Raw genomic sequence first — 22746 nt, forward strand, 5'->3', positions numbered from 1 at the left:
TTTTTCAATTATTTTCTTTCCCAAAAATTAAGGTAACAAATTCCTGTTCAAAATTAAGGGGAAAAACCAAACCTTAAAATCGGAAAAAGCCTTAATATGCTTTCTTTACCTTACTTGAAAAATAAAGAAAAACATTTTATTTTTACTGGCTTATGGTTAGGTTCTTATCTTATCAAATCATTCAGTAATCAATTTTTAATATTTCTCCCCTGATGGATACTGTTCTGCTGAAATCGGATGGATTTATTTTGGTTAAAATGTAAAATGAAAGCTGGCTGAAACTTTATTTACAAGCCACTTTTTTACCAAACTATTTCGATTGAAAATCAAGCCGAACCAAACTAAAAAAAACATATCGCAACTGGGTATTAATTTAAAAAGTTTTACCACCTAAGCCTGCCAATACTGATCCAACTCATGAAAGCAAACATAAGCTTTGGCTTTTGCGGCATCATCATCAATATGTTTACATTTAAGGGCCAGCAAAAACTTAATAAAAAAGCCTGGTTTAAAAAATGCATTTACTCGTGCTGCAAACTGCAAATTCATTTCAATTTTTCGGCTGTAAGCTGGTGAAAAAAAGCACACGGGCCTCACAAAGGCCGCGAAATTGCAGTCGAGCCAGGGACCACGCCCACTTCTCCAGCTGGTCCCAATAAAAAAAGCTTTGTTAGCATAAAATTGAACATGTGTGGACGGCTAAAAAAAGGATGGGGCCAAAGAGGTAGCCGGGCTTCCTGCGTTGTTGAAGCCCTTTTGTATGATTTTTTAGTGCTCCTTTTACTGTGCCGCATGGATTATCCCTTGGATTATCCTGTGCAGCATGACTGCGTTTTAGTTGCAATTTCTTGGACGCTTTTTCCTGTGAGTTGAAAAGGCAATAAAATGGTCTGCCCTCACGTCCGATGTGTCCTGGCAGTGTTTTCACTTAAATTTCGCTCAAGTTTCGCCAAACTTTTGTCTTCGGCAAAAACTTTCAATTTGACTAATTGAAAATGTTATTGCAAAGAAAGGAGAATAATTTTCATAATTTGATTTCGCCAGAGTTGCGTTCACAACAGTTTGGCGCCCGAGTAAATTTCAAATAAACAAAACCAACCAGAGCATAAAAAAAGGAAAGAAATGTTCAGAAATTAATTAAAAAAGGGCTAATAAAGGGTGGCGTTGTCGCCGCCTCTAATTGAGTTCATCAACAAAATTTGTTTTCCCCTTTTTTGGCGTGTAATAAGCTTAGGAATGGGCGGCTTAAGGGTAACTTCAATTGTTGATCGTATTTGCGTGTAATCCTACGCGCTTAGTCGCCGTGGGTTTTTCACGTGCTTGTGTGAGTGCGAAACAATGCCAGAAAGTATGCCACATAAATTTTCCGTGAGCGCTGAAGGTTCGACTGTATGTGTGGCATGTTATAACGTCAAGTTTTAATGCGGATGAATTTCAGATGAAATTTTATGCTGCAAGGAATTTATTAATTTCAAATGTTTCCACCAACAGAAAAAGTTCTTTTTTTAATACTAGAAAATGAAGGAGATATAAATCAGGGCTGTGGTTTATAAAGTTAGTTTAATTCAGAAAATACTTAAGGTAAATACACATAAGGTAGCCTAATAGCAACTTCAACCGCCTTTTCAGTTAGGTACTTGATCTATCAATTAGTGATTTTGTTAGAGCCTTTTTCAAGCCGTTTTAAAGTCCGTCGACACAATAAATAAACAGGACTTAAGTGCTGCAATGGAGTGCTCCACTCCGTATAAAAAGTAAACCCAAGGCAAACACAGCACACACACACACTCACAAACACACACTGGCCCGCAAATAAACAAATACCAATGGCAGCCGCAAACAAAACGGAAGCAAAGCGAAATCCTGTCTCGCAATGAGCAAACAATAGACGAGTGTGCGAGTGTGTGTGTGTGTGAGGGGCCAAAAGGGTTCAGGTGGGGTCAGCTGTGGTTAAATAAATGGGATGGCCGTGGAGAAATCGGGGGGCAGAGGGTAAAGGGCTATCCCGGCATGTTGGTGTCAAAACAACAAATTGTTTTATAATGCTTGGGACAGACAAAGGACTTTCTCACACACACAAATTCACACGAACACACTCAAAGACAAATCCAGAATGGAAATGGACACACAGCCACACACAAGTCATTTGGGCGTGGTCAGCGGATAGGAGATGGCATTTTTGGGCCAAAACGGAAAGTGCTGGAACTTATTGTTCACATTGTCTAAGCTTAAAAAATTTGCCAGTCAAATGTCACGACAAGGGGATCGAAAATTCACGCCACTTTTGTATTGGAGCTGTGAAAACGCCGGGAAAGTTCTTTCCACAAAGAGAAGCATAAATGATTGCTCCATACGTTGCCGTCTTTTGCTTTTATTTTTCGCTCTTTTTGTTAAAAACTTTTCCGTACTGCTGCACCTGTCGAACAATTTTGGTGCTGAAAAAGGAATTTGTTATTGGCTTTACTTTTTCTATGAAAGCGGCAGCACTTCACTTTGGCTTTTTGTTTTGCTCAGTTCACGAGCTGTTGCATATTTACGAAATTGCATTTTTCAAGCCGGAGTTGAAATTTTGACCAACTTGTTAAATCAATATTGCACTGTATTAAAGGGAAATTTATGCGGTTCTGGTTAAATGCGTTTTTAGCTAAAAAACTGCTTCCAAAAAACTTGAAATTATCACCTTTAAATTGAGCTCTTTGTTTCTATGCAAACTCAGACCCCCTCCTTCAAAGTTTCAACACGAAGAACTTGAGCATTTTATTGGGATCGGGGGAGATTCATTGAGTTGTCACCTCGGCAGTTGCAAATTGGCCTGACAAATGCGATTGGCAGGGAAGTTCGTTGGAGGCGGGGAATGTCTCGGCTCGTAAATTGGCATTCATTTGCATTACCGTAAAAAGTTATTTGCACATGCATGTGTGCACTTGGCCCGGCCACACGCTCCAACAAATTGCAGCTACTAAAGCGCTAAAACGTGACGACAGATGCCAGGGAAAAGCTGGAAAAGCTGGGAAGGCCGAGTAAGTGTGGGCCCAAGGCAAATACCCAAGTAAATTCGAGTGCAACAAGGGGCGGGGTTCGAAGGCTAAGACATGGCATTAGCCTTTTACTACTTTTATTTCACTCTGCTCAAACGCTTATTGGCTTAGTCCGAAATGCAGCTGCAACAGCAGACTCAATAAATGCCATAGCCATGCATTCATACTTCCCTGTAAGCCGATTTTCTCCAACTTTTTCCCCAAGGCTCTCACAATGCTCAATACGGTTGGCTGATTGCAAAGGATGACAGGGCGATGAGCCTTTATGCTAAGTTCGTTAACTGAAATATACTTGCCGAGGAATACAAATTAGGTTTGACTACTTAGGCAGCTAAAAATATCACTCTCAATATTTTCTTTCTTCTCTTTCAAAGTAAACTCTTACATTGACAAAAGAAAACAAAGTTTTCCAAAGAACTTTAAAATATTTAAACCCAACGTAAGACACCTAACGACTTTGCCATTTTTGGTTTTCTGATTTAATACTACGGAAATGAATTACAAAAATCCTTCACCAATGCCATTATTATTGGTTTTGTATTTCCCTTAACTTTAATAAAACACAACCCTTTCGAACGAGATTTTAGTTTTCGGCCACTTAAAGTGCCATAATATGGGGACATCAAAAGTATGGGTTGCCAAGAACATAAAAATAAACATCGAAAAGCGCACAACAATCGCTAAAGTATCCGATACAATCACCTTTATTTATTTATTTTATGCGAGCCAACTTGAGATGGCTCTTTCACTTGACGCCTTTTCTAAAATTAAATGCATACAATCATCCGATGACAGGGTGGCGGGGGGCCAGGTGGCAGTTACCTGAACAATGACAGTCCTGCCATTTACAACCTGGCTGAAATAAACGCAAAATGACAGCCAACAAGCTGCAGTTACAACAAAACCAACAATAACAACAACAACAACAACAACAGCGACAACAATCGTCCTGCGCCAGCAGTCGCGACAACAACAAAACCAACAGCAATAACAAGCGTGACGCAAGTTATGCTCAAAGTGGAAGCGCAGTTAAAGTGTCAAAAACACGCGCACACAAACACACTAAAGAAAAGGTGGGAGGTGGGAGGAATGTTGGGGGTGGGGCGAGGCGACACACCCACCTGCCGCAGGGCCGAAACCACCTGAGTTTGTCCCTTGGCATGTGTGTGTTGTGGTATGCGTGTGAGACGGTTTTATAGATTTTTTTCCCACGTGAAGCATTTTAGACGCGCCATTAATCTCAAACAGTCGCCGCGACCCTCGCTCAGGGCCACGCCTTCTTGCCAACGCCCCCAGTTCCTTTACAGATAAGAAAATATTAGATAAACTACATTAACTTAAAATCAAGAAATTTATATTTTTCAATTTAATTGAAGGGATTAATAATTTTTATATTATTTTTTTTACCTAATTTCATTTTTATTTTCAATATGACATCACATTTTTTCTCACTGCACTCATGGTCACATTTGACATAAATATCGAACAAGCAAGTGGTTGCCACTTTGCCCTTCCATTTTTCCCACGACTTTATTTTTATATGACCACACACACACTTACACTCGCACAGGCAAACACAGTCTCCGGCAGACGGAAAAGGAGGCGGTTGGTGGGCGTGGCCAGGGGCAACACATGCGATTGATTTAAAATGCACTTGAAATTATGTACGATATATTTGACAAGTGAATTTATTTAAATTTTGTTTTTGGCAGGTGTCCGGGGCCAAGGGGGCGTATGAGTGGTTTTAACTTATGCAGGAGACCGTAACAACAGCAGTGTAATTTATGATTTCGAGTGTATTCCGTTGTCTGCTTTTAGGGGTCAACTGGCCACGCGTGTGTGTGTGTGTGTGTGTGTGGGTTGTTGGCCATTGTTTATGGCCAGCGCACTTTTTGCTGCAATATGTTGCCCTGGCAAACAATGCGATCGCATGTAGCGGACCAGCTTCTGAACAAATTGCGCTACATAAATTATGCGAATGTCAAAAAGTTTTTGGCGATTCAAACACGCCTTCCCAGTGACCCCGCCCACTCCATGAACCCGCTCCAAAAACAAATTGAATTAAATTGGGTACTTGGGATTTTGCTAATACTTGGGGCGGAAATATGACATAATGTGTACATCATTAAATTGGTTTTAATTAGTTTAAAGGAGGCAGGAGGGTTTAAGGATAGGAAAAACAGAGTACAAAAAAAGATAACTTAATTTAAAAGATTTTGCTTTATATGTACAAGTAAATATTCTGTTACTAGACTGCAGATCCTTTTTAAAGATTTTATATTTAACACTTGCACAATTTCTTGTTTACTTTTGTGCGCTTGAATTCTCAAGGACTTGTTCAGCTGTTTAAAAGTCCATCAAGAAAGCTGAGCTGGAGGTTCCCTTCTTGACAAGATTTTTGCATAAGGGAGGCAAACACTCATCCAATAAATGAACTTTGCTCATCCAAATAGTTTCACGCTCAGTTTCATTAGGAGTTTTCCCAAACACAAAACTTGTGTCATCAAAAATCCCACTTTTACTTGGCAGTTGATCACCAATTTTTGCGGTGTGCATTTAATAAGCAGACTCACTTCTTTTTATGACTTTATCATGCATATAAACATTTCACAGCTCGAGTGTTTATGGCGAACTTCTCGTGCTCATCTAAACTTGCCAATTTCATCATCAATATCATCATCAGTGGCAGCAAGGCATCCGTATCAGGATCCTGTGCCTTTGATGGCTGCATTTAAGTGCCCGCTTTTGAGTATAAAACTTTAAAATATGTGCGTGTAAAAAGCAAAGCAGATTCTTTGCATCTAACAATGTACGGAAACGCGCTTTTTTGGCAACAGCTGAAGCTCAATTTTGGAAATATTCTGGCCAGCGTAATGAGCTAAAGCCAACTGGAATATTTCCTACTTAGTTGGTACCAATAAAGTTTTGCCCAAAAGCGAGACAAAGTTTCCACGTGGATTTAAGTGTCTAAAGTATGGCCTGAGATTAGCATGCTAAAAAAAGGGAGATTGTGGAGAAAATGCCAATTAGAAGGGGATGTACGGAATTTAATAAAGGAAAGTGTTGCCAACGAGCAAAAGCAGAAGAGTTTAAGTTCGGATATAGTCAAATTCTGATATGTTATAATTTTATTATAATCACATTTTTTACTTTTATTTGTGTTACATTTTAATGATGTATTTTTTACGCAGCCATTTTGGCGGCTTCAAACCTAAAGAATTCATTCGCTACATTTATTTAACTTTAGCTATAAAAACATTTATTTTTCGTTCAGTTTTACTTATAGAAGCTTACGATGAGTAGAAAGCTTTCCGAAAAGCTTTCAGGACTTATATTCTCTAGGGCTCCTTCTATAATGTTTTATAGCAACCAATAGCTAACATGGAATTTCATTTACTGGAAAGTTATAAACATATATAAAAAATATAAGTCTTTATGAACAAATATTTTCGAAGAAACTTAAAAGCTTTTCTTATACTTAAACTTTGGTAGCTTTATAGGGACTTTTATACGAATTCGAAGCCAAAATCCTCTTCGATTTCTCTTCTACGATTCGGCTAAAATATCAAGTATAAGTCGAAAACTTTAAAAGTTCCGAGAACTTTGGAAAATAAATTCCTAGTATTTTCCATACTTTTTTTATTTTATGGAATTCCGCCATTTTATAATATAACAGTTCGCCTCTGATTTATACCAAAAAGATAACTCTTAAGTAAGAGAAACTTGTTAATAGGAACACTTTAATTACTTTATCAGATTTTCAGACTTACTGACACACAATTAAAACTTTTTCCATCGGGGTACAAGAAAATTATAAAGCCACCTTTCTTGGTTCTTGACTCTTGAAACTTTTATAACCTGGACTGTATTTCTCACGTAATGGTGTCGCGGCTGTAGACTTATTACAGAGAATTATTAAAAGTTTAGCAAATTATAGCAAGAAATCCAATTGTTGTTGCTTGTTTAGGGAAGTAAGTGAATTAACCCACAGAGAGAATATAAGTTTGTTTTTAATGAGGAAGGGGCAAGGTCAAGTTGCAAAGGAATTGGAGATGTTGGGTGGCTGCCAACTGGAGTGCTTTCCCCGTTACTATTTGCCAAACAAATCGCTTAAGACCCTGATGGCAGCCAAACAACAAGAACACAAACACACATTTGTCAGTCAATTTTCAATTGGCATTTGAGCCTTTGAGCCGGCACGTAAATTTATTTGCCTTTGCTGGGCAATCAGAATGGGAATCAGTACTCGAACTCAAATCTGAATGCGAAATCACAATTGAATCATTGTGTGCGAGCTGGGAGAACAAAAAAAAAACATATGCACCTGCACAATGAGAAATCGCTGGATTTTCACAGGTGTTCGGATAAAAAGCCCCTTTGATAATGCAGTCAATTGAGTTTTCATTTCAGCGAAAATGGATCAGCATTGCACACGTTGCCTGCTGACGATTTATTAGCTTGCAAATCGAATTTTAAAATTCTATGTACACAGCCAGGTGTTTTCTGAAATTCTGTTTATTTTTTGGGTAATTTGTACGCATATTTGGTTAATACCTTAATCAGCTGCAACCATTTATCATTCAATCGAAGCCGCAATCAAATGCAAACCATTGGCGTGTACATTTTTGAATGAGTGGCTACGAAATTTTGTAATTAAATATTAATTCCTAGCCTGGGATCATGCTCAAACTATGCATAATGTAATTTCTGTGTTTGTTTCAATCATGCGCCTGCCAATCAAAATTTAAACCCTCAAGGGTGAATTTTAACCCTATATTTATAAACCGTATTGGGGTGCTAATTTAGCCCCAGCATCTTAAAGGAGCGGAAATCGCCAGTTATTAATTACATTTTGTACATTTTATGCGATTTATTATTATGCGCATTATGAAATTGTTTGATTTATGCATTTACGGGGGTAAGGTCCCATTGAATAACTTATTGTTGAACTCTTTCCTTTGACAATAAATCAAGGGGTTCCTTGTGTTATTTTATTTGCTGTCTGGGCAGCTGTCAGGCATTCCCACGGGACATTTGAGTATGTGGAAGTATTATGACATTCCTTTTCAAAAAGGATAAATTGCTTTTGGCGGAAATAAGTCGAGCGTGGGACTTTTCCTCTCCAGGGGGTTGCAATACTTTAAAGCGGTTTAATAGTTGGCAAGAGAAACTATGCAACTGCGTGTGGGGTAAAAACTTTATTTTCGCTGGGAAAACAAACAGATGCTGCACACCTTTGGGAAAGTTTTCTTAATTTTCAATTAAGCAACGCAAACAATAATTTAGATGCCAAATGAAAAAGTGTCGCGAAGATTTCGCCCTGCAGTCTCTCAGTTTCCTGTCTGCTGTCTACGCAATTAATTTGCTGCAAAAAGGCGGACAGAAATCAACTGAAAAGCATGCAAAAGTAACGCGGACAAAAAGCAATTGCAAGACAATCTCTTCGCTATTTTCCTCGGCACTTTTTTGGTGCCTTCCTTCAGCTGAATACGCATAAATTCACATCCGGCGACAAGATGGCGCAGTGTGCAATGAGTTTTGGGCTGCAATACCTCGTTCACTTAAAGCGAAGAAACTGTCAACGTTGCACTTTGTCAGAAAGAGAAAGGGCGATTACACAGCAAAAAACATTTTGTTTAATTTGCAAATTGCTTATCCGAAAAAGACAAGCTAGCTTTATAACAACAACATTTTTAATATAACAAAAAACAGTGAAAAGTGTCAGAGGTTCTAACTATATTCTTTAGATTTTAAATTTTCTGACCAAATTTAGGTTTATTTTGTTCAGTAAATGTATAGCCATCTCTTTCTGTGTTTGGCAACATGGCGTATGCGGCACTTCCGCTAAGCGAAAAAAGCGGAACGGAAATGTGCAAATGAGTGCGCCTTGAATAACTTAAACAGGCCACGGATACTCCAAGTTTCCCTTCCCCCATTTCCCCTTCACTGTCATCTCAATTATTGTTTTGTTTTGTTTTGTTTTTGCCCAAAAAGATGACAAGCTGGATAAAAATTGCGATTTAGCCTGCTTCTGTTGGAATTTTTTGTGTTATTTCGCTTAATTGGAAAGCTATATGCAGACAGTGAAAAGTGGCGGAAAAATGCTGAGCATGGCCGCCCAAAATAGGGCAGCAAAACTGGCATGCAAATAAAATCGAGCAGTAAAGGGTGATAGAAACACAAAGTGGGTAAATATTGACTGTACTGCATTTGATTTTTATAACGAAAAATATTTTTGTGAATTATGATCAATTAAATATCGTCCCTATAAACTAACAAAGATAATAAGTTCACTTTCAGTTTCGTTATCCTGAGCAATAATGTGTTTTTTGTGTTCAGCAGTCAGACCTTTAAAATCTTTTTCACTGCTTAAAAACTAGGACTAAATCGCTTTAAGCTTGTACCAACCAAAAATCATATTTACCTACATATTTGCTTCTTTTTTTGGCTTTGTTGCTTTTTCCAGCAGCAAAAACCTTTAACCCTTTGCATCCACAATAATTAATTAATCTTTTGCCGTTGCGTTGGACAGCAAAACAAGGTCGGTATGGTGGGGTATCTTGCCCAAAATGTGGCAACTATAATTAGGTTTCGATATACGGAGATCTGAAAAACAATACGTCAGTAGCACAATTCAATCAACAATTGTAACAACGCACGGACAAGGTTTGAAATCAAACTACTGGCAGGTCAGATTGTTCGGCCTAAAGGTTCAATCCTTTTACCTCCCAAATCGAATATTTCCCTTAATTGGGGAACAAAAGTTGATACGAACAAATGACATTATCCTGTGCACCAATTGGCTCTTTATCACTTCGTTAACTTTTCATCAAATTGTATTGAAGTCAAGCCTCGTCCAGATAGTGGATTGAAAATCTTGTTTGAGGCACATGGTGGAAAACTCCGGCCTCAACCGCAGAAAACGCGTTTCCATTTCCGACTCCTGTGATGAATGACAGCAGCGAGTGTGGATCATCCATCAGACCGTGTTGGAAATTCCAGCTTTTCCTCATGTGCGTGCTCGGGAGGTTGGGAAAATTGAAAAATTCATTACAATTAGTCGACGCCAGTGGATTGTCCAGACCAAAATGGTTTTCCTGTGTCCCTCCACAATGGAACTTTCCTTCAATGTATTTCTCCTTCGCCAGTTGGCTATTTAATGCTATAATTTGACAATTATCTCCATCTGAAAAGTTTTTTATACGTGACAGGCACAAAAGGTAATGTCAAGTGCAGAATGGTCCAACGAGGGTCTTAATATAAAGGTGGCAAGGTAGAATGTGTCATATATATTAGATTTGGGTTTCTCGAAGTATTTAATCTGATACCCTGGTTTTTAAAAACATTTCAGTAATATGTTCAATGATATTTCCACAATTTCTGTCACAAGCAATAAATAAATTAATCAAAACATTATTTATTAAATGCTTTACTAAGTTGTACTTAGTCATCTCCCTAACAATTTTGGTGAACCTTTTTCAAGGGTATCCCTTATTTCACCTCCCTATTAATAGGATAATTTCCAAGAGTTTTTCCCGCAATCTGTGCAAAACTTTATTAGCTTGACCAGCTGTCACACGACGACCTTTATCACACTGAAACAGACCCGGGAAAATACAACAGAAGTAGGCGAAAAAATCTCGTTATCCCGTCGGTGTGAGAAACACTTGCCAGAAACCAAAAAATCTAGCCCACCTTCCACGGACCTACGCAGACAGACCCTTTCTCGGCCTCTCGTTTCCCCTAATTGATCAAAGCGACTTGTCCAAAAACGAAAGCAGTAGGGAAACGAAAACTTCTCGAAACTTGCCTTAACAATTTTCACGCCAACTTAAAGCCGCTTAGAAGTGAACTAAGAACCAAGGAACGAAAACAGAAGTTCAGAGGGAATCTTTCTGGTTGAGTGGACTTCAGGGCTTGTACTTCCTCATCTGGCCTACCTTCCAGATAATTTTTCATATCTTCCTCTTTGCTTTTTTGGCCAACTTCCCCGCTCAACGCTCATTAAGATGCATTGCAATCTGTGTGTGCAATATGCTTTTACCTGGCGATGATGATAATAAACGGCAAAGTTTTTCCACAACTTGAGTTGATTATTATGCGCCGACAAACTTGGAATTGTTAATGCGTGTTAAAGATTTTGCATTAATTATCTGAGCGCGACGGCGGTGAAGGTGGTGGCAAAACTTTAATCAAGTCATTATGCAATTGTGCATTGCGCATACGCCAAGTGTGTCGACGACGTCTGTTGACTAAGAATCGTTGCGTGTGTGCAAACTAATTAAAACGTGCTAAAGTTGACTTTTTCTACACTTTTCCACTTTTTCGCTCTGAAAAGTAATTTATTTCAGGGGCTCTGATCACTTCAATTAAAAGCAAAATAAATGTTTTTAAAACCAACTTAATACGGCTTCTGTGCACAAACATTTGATAACTTCAATTAGAGTGAAACCAAATCGTTTTGCGGCTTGTTTTCGTTTTTTAAATATCCAGCTCAATCGCTATTGCCAAAATAGAAACATAATGCTAAAATAAAAACGAAAAAACAAGCTAATAAAATCAGTAGCAAACAAATAGAAAAGCCATAAATGCTGATACAAGCATACAAATGTCGATTGCAAAGAAATGGAAAACAAAAACTTTGGCTACGAATGCCATAAAATGGCAGGAACTGCAAAACTTCTATGGCTGCACAATTTTATGGCCTCAACCTTTATCTACATACCACAGGACACTCTCTCCCGAGGCCTTTGACTCCTGTCTAGGTTGATTCCTCTCTCTTCGAAGGAAAAAACTTTGACTCCGTGCTGATGATTTAATTGTGAGTGCAGGTGAAGGGAGAAGTCCTTAAAGTGTTTGGCAAAAGCTAACCAGAAATGTTGCCTGTCGTTATCCCTGTTTCGCCACCCACATCCCTCGACTGTAGTCGTTGTTGTCGACGCTCAGACAATTGAGCTCAAGTGTTGCCACTTGGATTGGAGTCCCCTCAGCACTGGCCTCATAACAAGTATAAATGTCCTGGCGAAGGTCCTGTTGCGACTACGGAGAGGAGACAAAAAAAAAAGAGAAAGCGGTGGGAAGCCGGGAAACTCTCGTTATGGGGCAAGACAATAAAAAATGCTGGGCCAAAAGTTTTCTTAGATAAGCCCAAGCACGTGTCGCTGAAGCCCTTATGACGCATACGCCCCGTATGCCAAGGCATTTCTTGCTTTGCAGTTCATCAGGCTTGATATTCATCTGGGCTTAGCCGTGTCATAAGAACCGTACTCTAAAATGAATTCAATATTCTAGGAACTAAAGTATTTACTTCGTATTTATCGTTGTACTTGGATGGGACTTTCCGTGACTTTAATTCCTTTTCCTTTCTTTTGTCTATGAGCAAACACTAGCTCCATTTACCAAGCAGCATTGCTTACTTTTCTCTATTATTACCACTATAATGGTCCGACTGCTTATTGTCCTTGGCGTCCTGGCTGCCACAATGCCAAGAGTGCAATTGTTGGGAGCAGCATCGTCTTCATTTTATCGCTTACCCACGGACACGTCCTCGACTCTCGTTTAGCTTTTGACCTCCTTGCGGCCTTTGTCCTCCTTGCCAAGTGTTATTTCTATTTCAGCTTCCCTTCTTTTTTTTTTGTGAGTGCCCCACAATTGAGTAGCATAATTCATAAAAGTTTATAATCAAAATAGCCGGGGAGCTAATTGAGTTTGCAGCATGAGAAAATTGAGCTTATTTTATTTGAGCAAATTTGAAGGAGGAGGGAGAATTATTATCAGCAGCTTGCCAGCTGCTTTAAAAACCTGGCCAACTGGCAACAAATTAGCAAAGAGCTTTGGCAAAGGACACGGAAAGGATTGGTTGGGTATGAAAAGCCCTGGCAGGCACATTCACGTGTATATTTTATTGAACCGACTGTGATTTTACCAGCACATTGAGCAGTAAATTCTCTAGGCGTCCACTGATTGCTACACGAACAGTCGGGCAAAGTCAGGACATTGAGGTCAGCTTCAGCAAACACGCACCCAAAGCCAAATCAAGTCGAGCTGACTTGGCCCAAACTACTGGCCACAATCCACCTTCCGTAGAATTCTTTTCACTCCGTCCTTGTGCACTATCAGCACAAATGGGCGGCGGTGGGCAAAAACCACATGACCTGTTCGGACTTGGCTGGGTTGGGATAATGAAATAAGCCACAACAGAAAACGGCTCCTCGAACATATTGAGTGGAAGCTGCACAAACAAATGAACTAAATGTGAACACGTAAGGTAAATAGCGGCTGGCAAAGATTGGAGCTGCCGGGTGGCTTCATCAGAAAGAAAATAAGTGGGAATGAGGCTCCCAGCTTAATTCAGAATTTAATCTCCTAAGCTACACTCTGCACCAAGCAAAGCTTTTGCTTTCGGGAAATTGTAGGGAATTTATCGGTAACCAAGGACAGTAACTAGGGAGATACTAATTTGAAATCCCTTGTACAAATGTAGTAAGAACTTTGTAAGGCAATTACATAGCACGGCGTTAGCCCAAAACTGCCATTATTTTCCCTCTTTCAACTGGAATTCTTAAACAAAAGTGCAATTAATCAGTGGGACGTGCCACACCCACATTCATGTTGAACACGCACACAAAATGTTGATAAAAATGTGCATTGCCACTTGCAACGTGTTGCGAGATTGTTGACTCGCTTTTATTTATATAATTTTTTGTTGGCAGTTGTTTTTTCAGCATTTCTTGCTGTTACCACATCCCAACAATGCTGCAACTATTTTGACATTTTTTATGCGCTCCGTTGGTATTTGTTAAATGCTCTGGGTTTTTTGTGCAAATTGTTTGAACAAACTGTCACCAAATGACAACGCGGCTGCTGATGATGATGGCGGCATAAGAGGATGCCACTCGTTGTTTTTAGAGTGTCGGAATTGGTCACTTTTAAAGGGGCAGGGATTGCATTCAGCGATTGTGACATTTTCGGAAATTAATTAAGTGAGGTGTGACGCTCGGTAAATGTGTTATTTTCATTAAAATTTTAAACATTTTGTCATGCAAATTGTTCACACATATTTGACAGCAGAAATGTGGTTCAGCTGCAGAGAGATTATATATTATTCTCTTTAATTTATTGTCAATTACCCTTAATAATTCAAAAACTTACAATTTCCCGACAGCTCGTTTATATTTATTGTTGCTGCTCTTCCTCACGTATTTCTCTCTTTAAGTTTTAGAATCTTAAATATGCAACCAAAAAAAAGCAGACTTTATGCATATCGAAAGGTCTTTGGTGTTGCAGGCTTGCGCAAACTGAAAACTGCAACGAAGCGTGGCAAGGGGCAGATAAGCTGCATCTTATGCAAATGTAATTAAAATGCAACAGAGAGCGCTGTTTTACAATATTTTATGCTATTTCGCTCGCTATTTTTTTAGTTGCCGTTTTTGTTGTTGCTTAGGATAAAGCTGGCTTAGCGACACAGTCGTCTATCTCTTTCGCACTCCACTCCCTATCTCATTCTGGCCATTCCGTTCAGATGAAAATGAGCGTTGTTTCTATTTGTTTTTTATGCGATAATTAAAACAAATAAAAGTTAATGAAATACAGTTGAAAGCGGGAGATGATCCTTTGGCGCACCTTAAAAGTAATCACCCGATTTCTGGGAAAAATGGTCGTTAAGACGTTAAGTAAAACACAATCCGAAAGACCGCACTAATTGGTTCACATAACAAACAAACTTGGCATAATAAAAAAAAGTCTGAGAGGTGGGGAAGGTAAATCGTTCTAACGAGGCCAAAGCTCGCTCTCTCCCACTTTTAATCTGATTACACAGCACTTTTTTGCTATCCTGCCATGTCCTCGCAGCGGGATTTCCCACTTCCTGCTTTTCATTGTCACTTTTGTCACCTTTGTTGTGATTGTTGCCAACGTCAAACTCAGATTATGCAAGAAAGGGAAACTCGCAGTTCTTTTTTGATTTATCCAACTTGACGACTTGCACAAAAAATAGAAAACGATAATTGAAACAAATGTGTGACTGAATAAACTGGATTTGAGCCAGCTTCCATGCTGCGACAAATTTAATTTGCAATACAAAGCCCACAATTTAACATCACAAAGAGTGTCCAATGTCAAGTACAGACTTCCGGTTATTTAACAAAGATAAATTGAAAATAAATGTGGTAAACAGAAATACCATTAAAAAATATTTAATTAAAACTTAATTTCACTCGTAGCTTATGTAAGTAAGTGCATCGAAATCTAAATTTCGCTGTCGGCATTTTAATTTAAGTCGCTGAAATCATTCGTTAATAGGAAGTAATCGGATACTTTGATTAGCTTATGGAAGTAATTAGGTAAATACAAACACCCTTTGAGTGACTGACGAAAGGAGCCTGGGGAGAAATAAGAAGACTTTTAATTAGGGGTGAATAGAGGAAATAAACTGAGAAGGTAAAAGGTTTAAAGAGTTCGACTCTTATAGTAACTTTATATAACCGGAAATGTTGACTACAAATGAATATACCTACCTTTCTTATTAAATCTGCCGCCTGCTGTTTAATATAGTTAAACCAATTTTCTCTTCCTACATTTCGTTGCAGGTAAACAAATAGTACTTTCTATCGCAACTCCTCCATAAAAACCGCACCCAGGTAAGGTTGGTACTTGGCTTAACCGCATCGAGCAGAAACTTTAATTACTTTGACGCCAAAGTTCAGTGCAGTTAACTTTATGTGCAATCTCCTTCAACTTTAAGCTGCTTATAAAGAAAACAACGAACGTTAAGGAAAGTGAGGGAAAGCCGGAAAACTTTCGTATACTTGGGTCAATAAAACACAATGAAAACAAACCCACCGATAGTTGGAGTAAAACGGAATAGCTAAAAATATGCATGACTGTTGTGAGCCACACCAACTCACAAGCTTTGCAAATATGAATTCTAGCCAAAAGGGAAAACATAATACACACAGAATAGAGCAGGTATTACAAACATTGCGCATACGCCAGGTGGTACAACACCCGTTGCAGGCACTTCAATTTTTACACAAAACGGTATGGTCAACGGAAAATCTAAATATCGTCCTACATACATATCTTATGTTTCCATTTCCGCGACCAAAAAGGGCCAATGAAATATAAGCCCCAGAACAGCAAGTGAGATGAAATATGAAAAACAAATATTTCAAAGGCAACTAACATTTGAACTCGTTGCCCCATTGTTTCAGTAGCAGAAATAATTTCATTGCACATATTTGAAACGCAACCGAAATGGGAATAGGTATATGTATTGGAATTGGAATAGAAAAATATTATATCTATAAATCCGTGTGTCCTAGATAAGCTATGCTTCCGTTTCAGAAGAATTTTAGTTTGCCATTGCAATCGTTTGCCATATTTATACGAAATGAATATTCTTCTATTTGATCTGATTGCATATTTGAGCCGGGATGTGAATGTGAAAATGTGGAATGTGCAGAATATCGAATAATAGCAGTTGACTTAAAAGGAAATGCGAATTCTTTATTATATTACTTAATTCAATTTCCTTACTTTATTGGGACGTCTAACAAAGTCTCAAAGCCATCTGTCGTTAAAGCTTTATTTTATTTGCCGTTTTATTATTTTTGTTGGGGTCAGACTGTTGATATTCTAGCGTAAACGCAACTCTTTAATATAATTTTATGTTTAGGTGGCGACCTAACATAAACCAGAAATTGTAGACGCAACAAACATTGTAATACGGCACCGACCACAAGGGGCATAAACAATATTTATAGTTGGCTGATGTAGATAGAGGCGGAAGCCATCGCCGCACCAACAATGAATTTGCGACCATAAAAGCCAAAACATTGTTCACCACCAGCACCAGCTGCTAGTTGAAAGTAACAGTGCCACATAGACAGGGCCAAAGTCTGGAGACGTTTTTATGAACACTCCGCACACATCCTGCATCCTGTATCCTTTATATACTGGAATGTACGCCGATGTGTCTTCCAATGTTGCCCTATCGAAGGCTTCGCCCTGCCACATTCCATCTCCATTTGAAGCACATTTCAATGGTTTTTATGGCAAGAACATCAATCAAACGGAAAATATTATTGACAAAACATGCGCACGACATTGTTGATACGATTTCTCGAAAAAAAAGTAGAGAAAATACAGGAGTGCACTCTTATAGGAAATATCCTAAGGTACTAAAATGTTTTACTACTGGTGATATTAACAGAACGTTTAAAAAAACACAACAATTTCTAAGAGTTTTATTCTAGCTTCTCATGTTTACTCAAAGCAATTTCTATTGCCTTTTAAATTTTTAAAATATTTTTCCCAGTGTATGCATTCACTGAATCCTCGACACACCCATGCCACATAAATTCAGTAAAAAACATCTAAAGTAAAATAAGCAATTTGCGGACGTGCCGCCGCAAAACTAGGCAGCAATTTAAATTGTATCGCAGCGGAATAGTTTGATAAATTGCAGCAAAAAATTGATTGATGCCGAGGTCCTTGGCTCCGGCTTTTGCGAGGACCTCTAGGAGGGAGCTTGCCACGAGGCGATGGCCGTGTCACTGCCGAGACAAGTGTCGATAAGTCAAGCGTGACTCTGGTCTCGCTTCCCTGGCCTGGCATAAATCAATGTAATTAATTTGAGTTTATCAAACGCTGAAACTCAGCTCGACCAGCCATCCAGCCACTCGATGCCTAATGGCCATTCGGGCAGGATAATTATCTCCATTTGGGTATAATATAATTGTTGCTGTTGGTGTTGCTGTCTGTCATTACCGACAGACATTCGCCATTGAGTCTCGAGAGAAAATCTGAAGAGCAGAAACAGTCGCTCGACAAAAGAGCCCAGCTTGTAATTTTTATTAATAGGATTCTAATTTGTTGGCCACTTCTCTTCATTAGACCCCCTCTCTCGTGTGTTGACTTTATTGTCTGAGCTTTGGCTGGCTTTAAAGAATTTAACTTGGTCGAAAACTTAAATTGGTTTATATCCAAGTATTCGTCCACCTGTCGCTTTTGGGTGGAATGCTTGATGAAAACGGTGCAATATTCTTGGACAGTTGCGACGAAAGTTTCGCTCGAGAGATACAATTTAATGCTTCGCTGCGATTCGGTGGAAAACTCATTTACCTCGCAACGAGATTTCTGAATGCGAGGCACGCGTTGCGGCCAACTATCGTCGGCTTTTCCCCTCGGCTTTCTGAGGGAATGGATAGTGTAGCCAATCAATGAGCATATGCCGTGATGGAGAGAACGGGCCAAAATGCCCGACATGTTTACACCGTTCGATTGGCAAGCTGTGGATGCTATTAAAAGTTTCGTGAAAGTTGCGCACATAATTTAAACTATGACACGAGGGCCGCAACTTTTCACCGCTGTCCTTTCGCCATGATTAGTCGTCCCCGGGCCCAAAAGGCAGCAGGTGTCCCGGCAAGTTTCCGGTGATATAGCACTTTGTCCACTTGACGGAGTTTAGTAACGTTTCTGAACAGCTTTTCCTGTACACTAAGGAAAACTAAAAAAAGAGTACTAACATATAGATATAAATAACTTCGATAAAAAAAAAATACCACGCATTGTTCGATACATTTTTAGTGCAATAAAATTTTAATAAGTTGAATTTTTCCATTTGTCGAAAAACAACTTAAAAATGTATATATTTAAAGTATAGTTTTCCCGCTTCATATTCTTTTCGCTGAAGTGCATCCGACATTCAGCTGATTTTCCTTAAACTCAATTGACAGCTGGCGAAGTTTTCGGGCAGTCAATTTGCCATGTCGAAACGGAGAACGAATCCCGCTCGAGCGGCGACAACTGGCAATTGAGCAGGTCCCCCAACTGGCTAACCCAATTTTGGCCATTCATTATGCAAAGGCTGCTACTGTTGTCCGCATAAATTCGCCCGAGACCGAGACCAGCATAAACAAGTCAAGTGCAAGAACAGGGTCACTAGTTTTTGGTCAGAGCAGAATTATGGCCATTTGGTAATTGTACAATCGTATGCAGCAGAAACAAGTGCAATGACAACTGTTTCTCGGGGCTGCAACATGGTTTTGTGGCCCCCTTTCTTCGACCCGCTGTCATCAGCAAAGGGAGAAATGTTTCTTATTCTCACTTTCCTTCTGCTGGCCACAAAAACCGCAACAAGGCCCCGAAGAAAACTCGTTTGCTTCTTGTCGCCATCATCGTTGCGACACAAAATGTTATTAAGGTCGGCCCGTCGCCATTTTGTATTCACTTTCGCATTTCAATTTCTTAAAGAAAAAGCGAAGGGGGATTTTTCCCTTACGATTTATCATCCACCTGGGTCCTATATATACTTTCCTTTTTTATCAATTAATGTCCTGCCAAATTTTGGGTTCATAAATTTGCCGTTTGTACGTGACGAAATTTTCTTGTTGATTTTGCGGTTCAAGAGGCGGCGTCTCCCTTGGCTGTCAATTGATTTTAATGGCTTTCTGCGGCTGTGACTGGCATTTAAACTAATTAAAAAGTGCTTCTTGATTTAAAATATTTACCGGGTGCACAAATTAGTTGGTAATTGGGTAAAAGTGTGAACACGCAAAGAGCAGTAATTTCAGAAAGAAAAACCCACACAACCGCAAACAGGACAATCATATACATATGACACGGACAGGCGAGGCGAAATATCCGAATGAACCGCAGCCACATTGTTGCAGGCCTCGCATGTGGCGTATATTGAATATTTCTTTTTTTTAGTCCGTGGTCGAAGGACGAGCGGCAGGGGAACAGATGTCAGTCAGTGGGACAGTGAGGCAAACTGACAGACAACAGACAGAGAGACCGCAATCATAAAAAAATCAGCAGCAGCCAAGCGACAAAATGCATTTGAACAAGTTTTTACGATCCCAAGCTCCAGAATTGCAATAAAATATTTTTGCAACAATTTAGATGCCACAGCTTCCCCTTCGGTGGCATTAGCTTTGGACATGCAGTTAGCCTGTCTTTATGGCCAGGCCACATTAAGCACCATTAATGGCCAACTCCCGCAAGCGGATGGTCAGTGATTTCCGTTTACATCGTACATTGTGTGTTGCCTCTGCAGAGCGGCGGTCGTAAAATGAAATGGCCGGGGTAAAACTGCATCTTGGCCAATTAGTTTTTACCTCAAGTAAGCCAAGGAAGTGCTGCCCCTTAAAATTAAAGTGATGGGAGACTTTCCGTTTTATTTGCCAATAAATAGGTCGAGGTCAGGTGGGTCTTTCTGCAAAGGTTAAGCTTATTTGAAAAAATAATGTTACAAAAACCAATAACAATAAAGTATTTCCAAAATGTAAGCTGCGCAAAACTTAAAGCCGCCATGGTGAGAGTTCCATTACAAAAGTATTTCTTCAGGCTCGTGTTATTGTTTATTTTCGTTCTCCTATTTAATATCGTTAAAATTCATTCAAGTGCGAAACTTGTCGATAAACTTTGCCGCACCGAAGAAGAGCAAAAGCGAAAAAATCGGATGGGATGGGAAAATTGTTAGGGAAAGCTGGGGAAAAAATATGGCGTCTTTGATTTTGACATTGTGCCACATCACGTAGTGCATATACATATATAAATATGTTTGGATGGCGGAACGCCTGAACAAGCGAATATAGCGCATAAATTTATGACACTCGAATTGGAGGGGGGCGTGGCATGTGGCATTTGTGCAGCTAAGCGTGGTAGCTTTTTGGGGGGAAAAAAAAAAAAAAAATCCGCATATATCGAACACTATTTATTTGGCAGTAGAGAGAGAACGAATTTGACACATTTTCCATGAGCTAAATATGTGATAAAGTTGACTTTGATTTCGCCACTCGACTGCAGTTAACCCAAATTGCTTCAATGTCAGCTTTTATGGCCGCACAAAGGACTCGGAATCCTGGAGGAACCCTCGCCAAAAGGATTCCCCGGCAGCTGTCCAAACACTGCACACACAATTCTCCATCAAATTCGCCGAATGTCAGTGGGAGCGAAAGTGTGTGTGTCAGAAAGCTCAAGAGCTCAATGGGATATCTTCTATTTGATTTCGGGCTAGTTTATGGGAGTGGTGCGGTCGGGTTCAAAAATGCAATAAAATTGGTGTTAGATAAATAGATAAAGTATCTCAAGGGTCGGGCTCCGCTTCGTAAGCCGATAAAGGCCATGGGATAAAAGCTTTCCAAATTGGGTTAACTCTTGACTTGGCCCTGACCGATTTTTTATTGTGAAATATTTCCCCCTATATATTATATTTCCGCTCATATCGCGCTTTAAATTCCACACATCCCGGCAATGTGCTTAATAAAAACTCATAAAATTTCATTTATCCGAGCCAGAACTCAAAGAAGTGCCTGGCATGCGGAAAAAAATCTGCGTCAAAATTATATATGAGGCAGGATGAAATTTTTATAACTTAAACATCAGCATTCAATATATATTGCATACACGGCGCACACTCGGCCTCATCTGCATATAGGTAAATTGATTTTTGACGCAATAAAATCAAGGAAGAAATTTCCGTGGGGATTTAATGAAAAAGTATGGGTTATTTATATATATATAAATATATACATCCATCATACACAAAACAATGCAATCAAGCGAATATTTAAGCGAGGTTAAGGACAACTCTTGCCCTGCAATTTAAATGACACTTATTAATTATTAAAGAATGCCACAATTAAAACTTAAGTTCGGATTTTTCAATTACTTCATTTGCATTCCCTTACAAATGGATGGCAATATTTTTAATGACATATCACGGGTAATTAGCATGACATGCTGAAAAAAAAGCCTTTTGCATTTTCAGAACACACAAAAATAAGGACACCAAGGAAATTTCATCTGGGAAATGCAAGGCCTTTGAGTAAAGCATAAATATTAATAAGTGCGCTGGAAATTATTTGCATTTACTGGAAGTCTAGCAGCCGGATTTAGCCAAGTTTTAATTAAAATGTCGTCACATAGAAATCTGGCTGCAGCCAAGTTGGCAATTAGCAATGTTTTGCAATAAATTTAATTCAAAATTGGTCCCAAACATTTGCTAATTTAAGCGCCCTGGTGGGAGAACAAGCAAAGGGTTAGGAACTTATCGCACATACGCCATGTGCGCCCAGTTGCAATGGAAGTTGTCAACCTGTAGCAGCGAATGTGCATAATTCTTGCACACAGATAATGCCCAGTCAAGGCAGCAAAATTATAAACCGAAACACAAACAGTGCAGGCACAAGAGAAAGTTGTCCTGCTGTCTTCGCAGGATGGCTAAGTAAATTGATAAACAGAAACAGATACATCGAAGTACTGGGAGAAAATTTGTAATTTATAAGAAAATTATAAAGCGATTTCCCCTTATTGATAACTTGTATTTTAATTCTACAAGTATATGTTGTTAATATTATATTTGAGTTGCTGTAAACCTTCTATTAGTTGTTTGCTAGAAAAATTTGCATATCCTAGAGTTTTGTTCTCTGCACTTCCCAAGTTTTTAATGGTCTGTTAAGCGGCACAAGTTTTGTCGCATCTGCTGCAATAGATTTGTGTACAGTTCTCAGGTTTTCGTTTGTAACGAATGTCCTTACATTTATTTAATTAAAACGCACTCGCTTTGTCGGCCGTTGTTATTGGTGCAATTATAAATGATATATGTAATTTACTGCCCGCCTGACATCACTCTGCTCACTGATATGTCTCATTGTCAGTGGCTTTGTTTTCCACTCCCCTCGCTTTAACTATTGTCCTATAA

At 39.1% G+C, this 22746-nt stretch overlaps 1 protein-coding gene across 14 annotated transcripts in view; it reads left to right on the forward strand.

The window, feature by feature from the left end:
• The window catches only part of LOC108100355 (neural-cadherin), a 131364-nt gene that overhangs the window by 86868 nt on the left and 21750 nt on the right, over positions 1 to 22746 (forward strand). The window lies entirely within an intron of this gene.

Source organism: Drosophila ficusphila, unplaced genomic scaffold (assembly GCF_018152265.1).
Source record: "Drosophila ficusphila isolate 14025-0441.05 unplaced genomic scaffold, ASM1815226v1 contig_127, whole genome shotgun sequence".
Lineage (NCBI taxonomy): Eukaryota > Metazoa > Arthropoda > Insecta > Diptera > Drosophilidae > Drosophila > Drosophila ficusphila.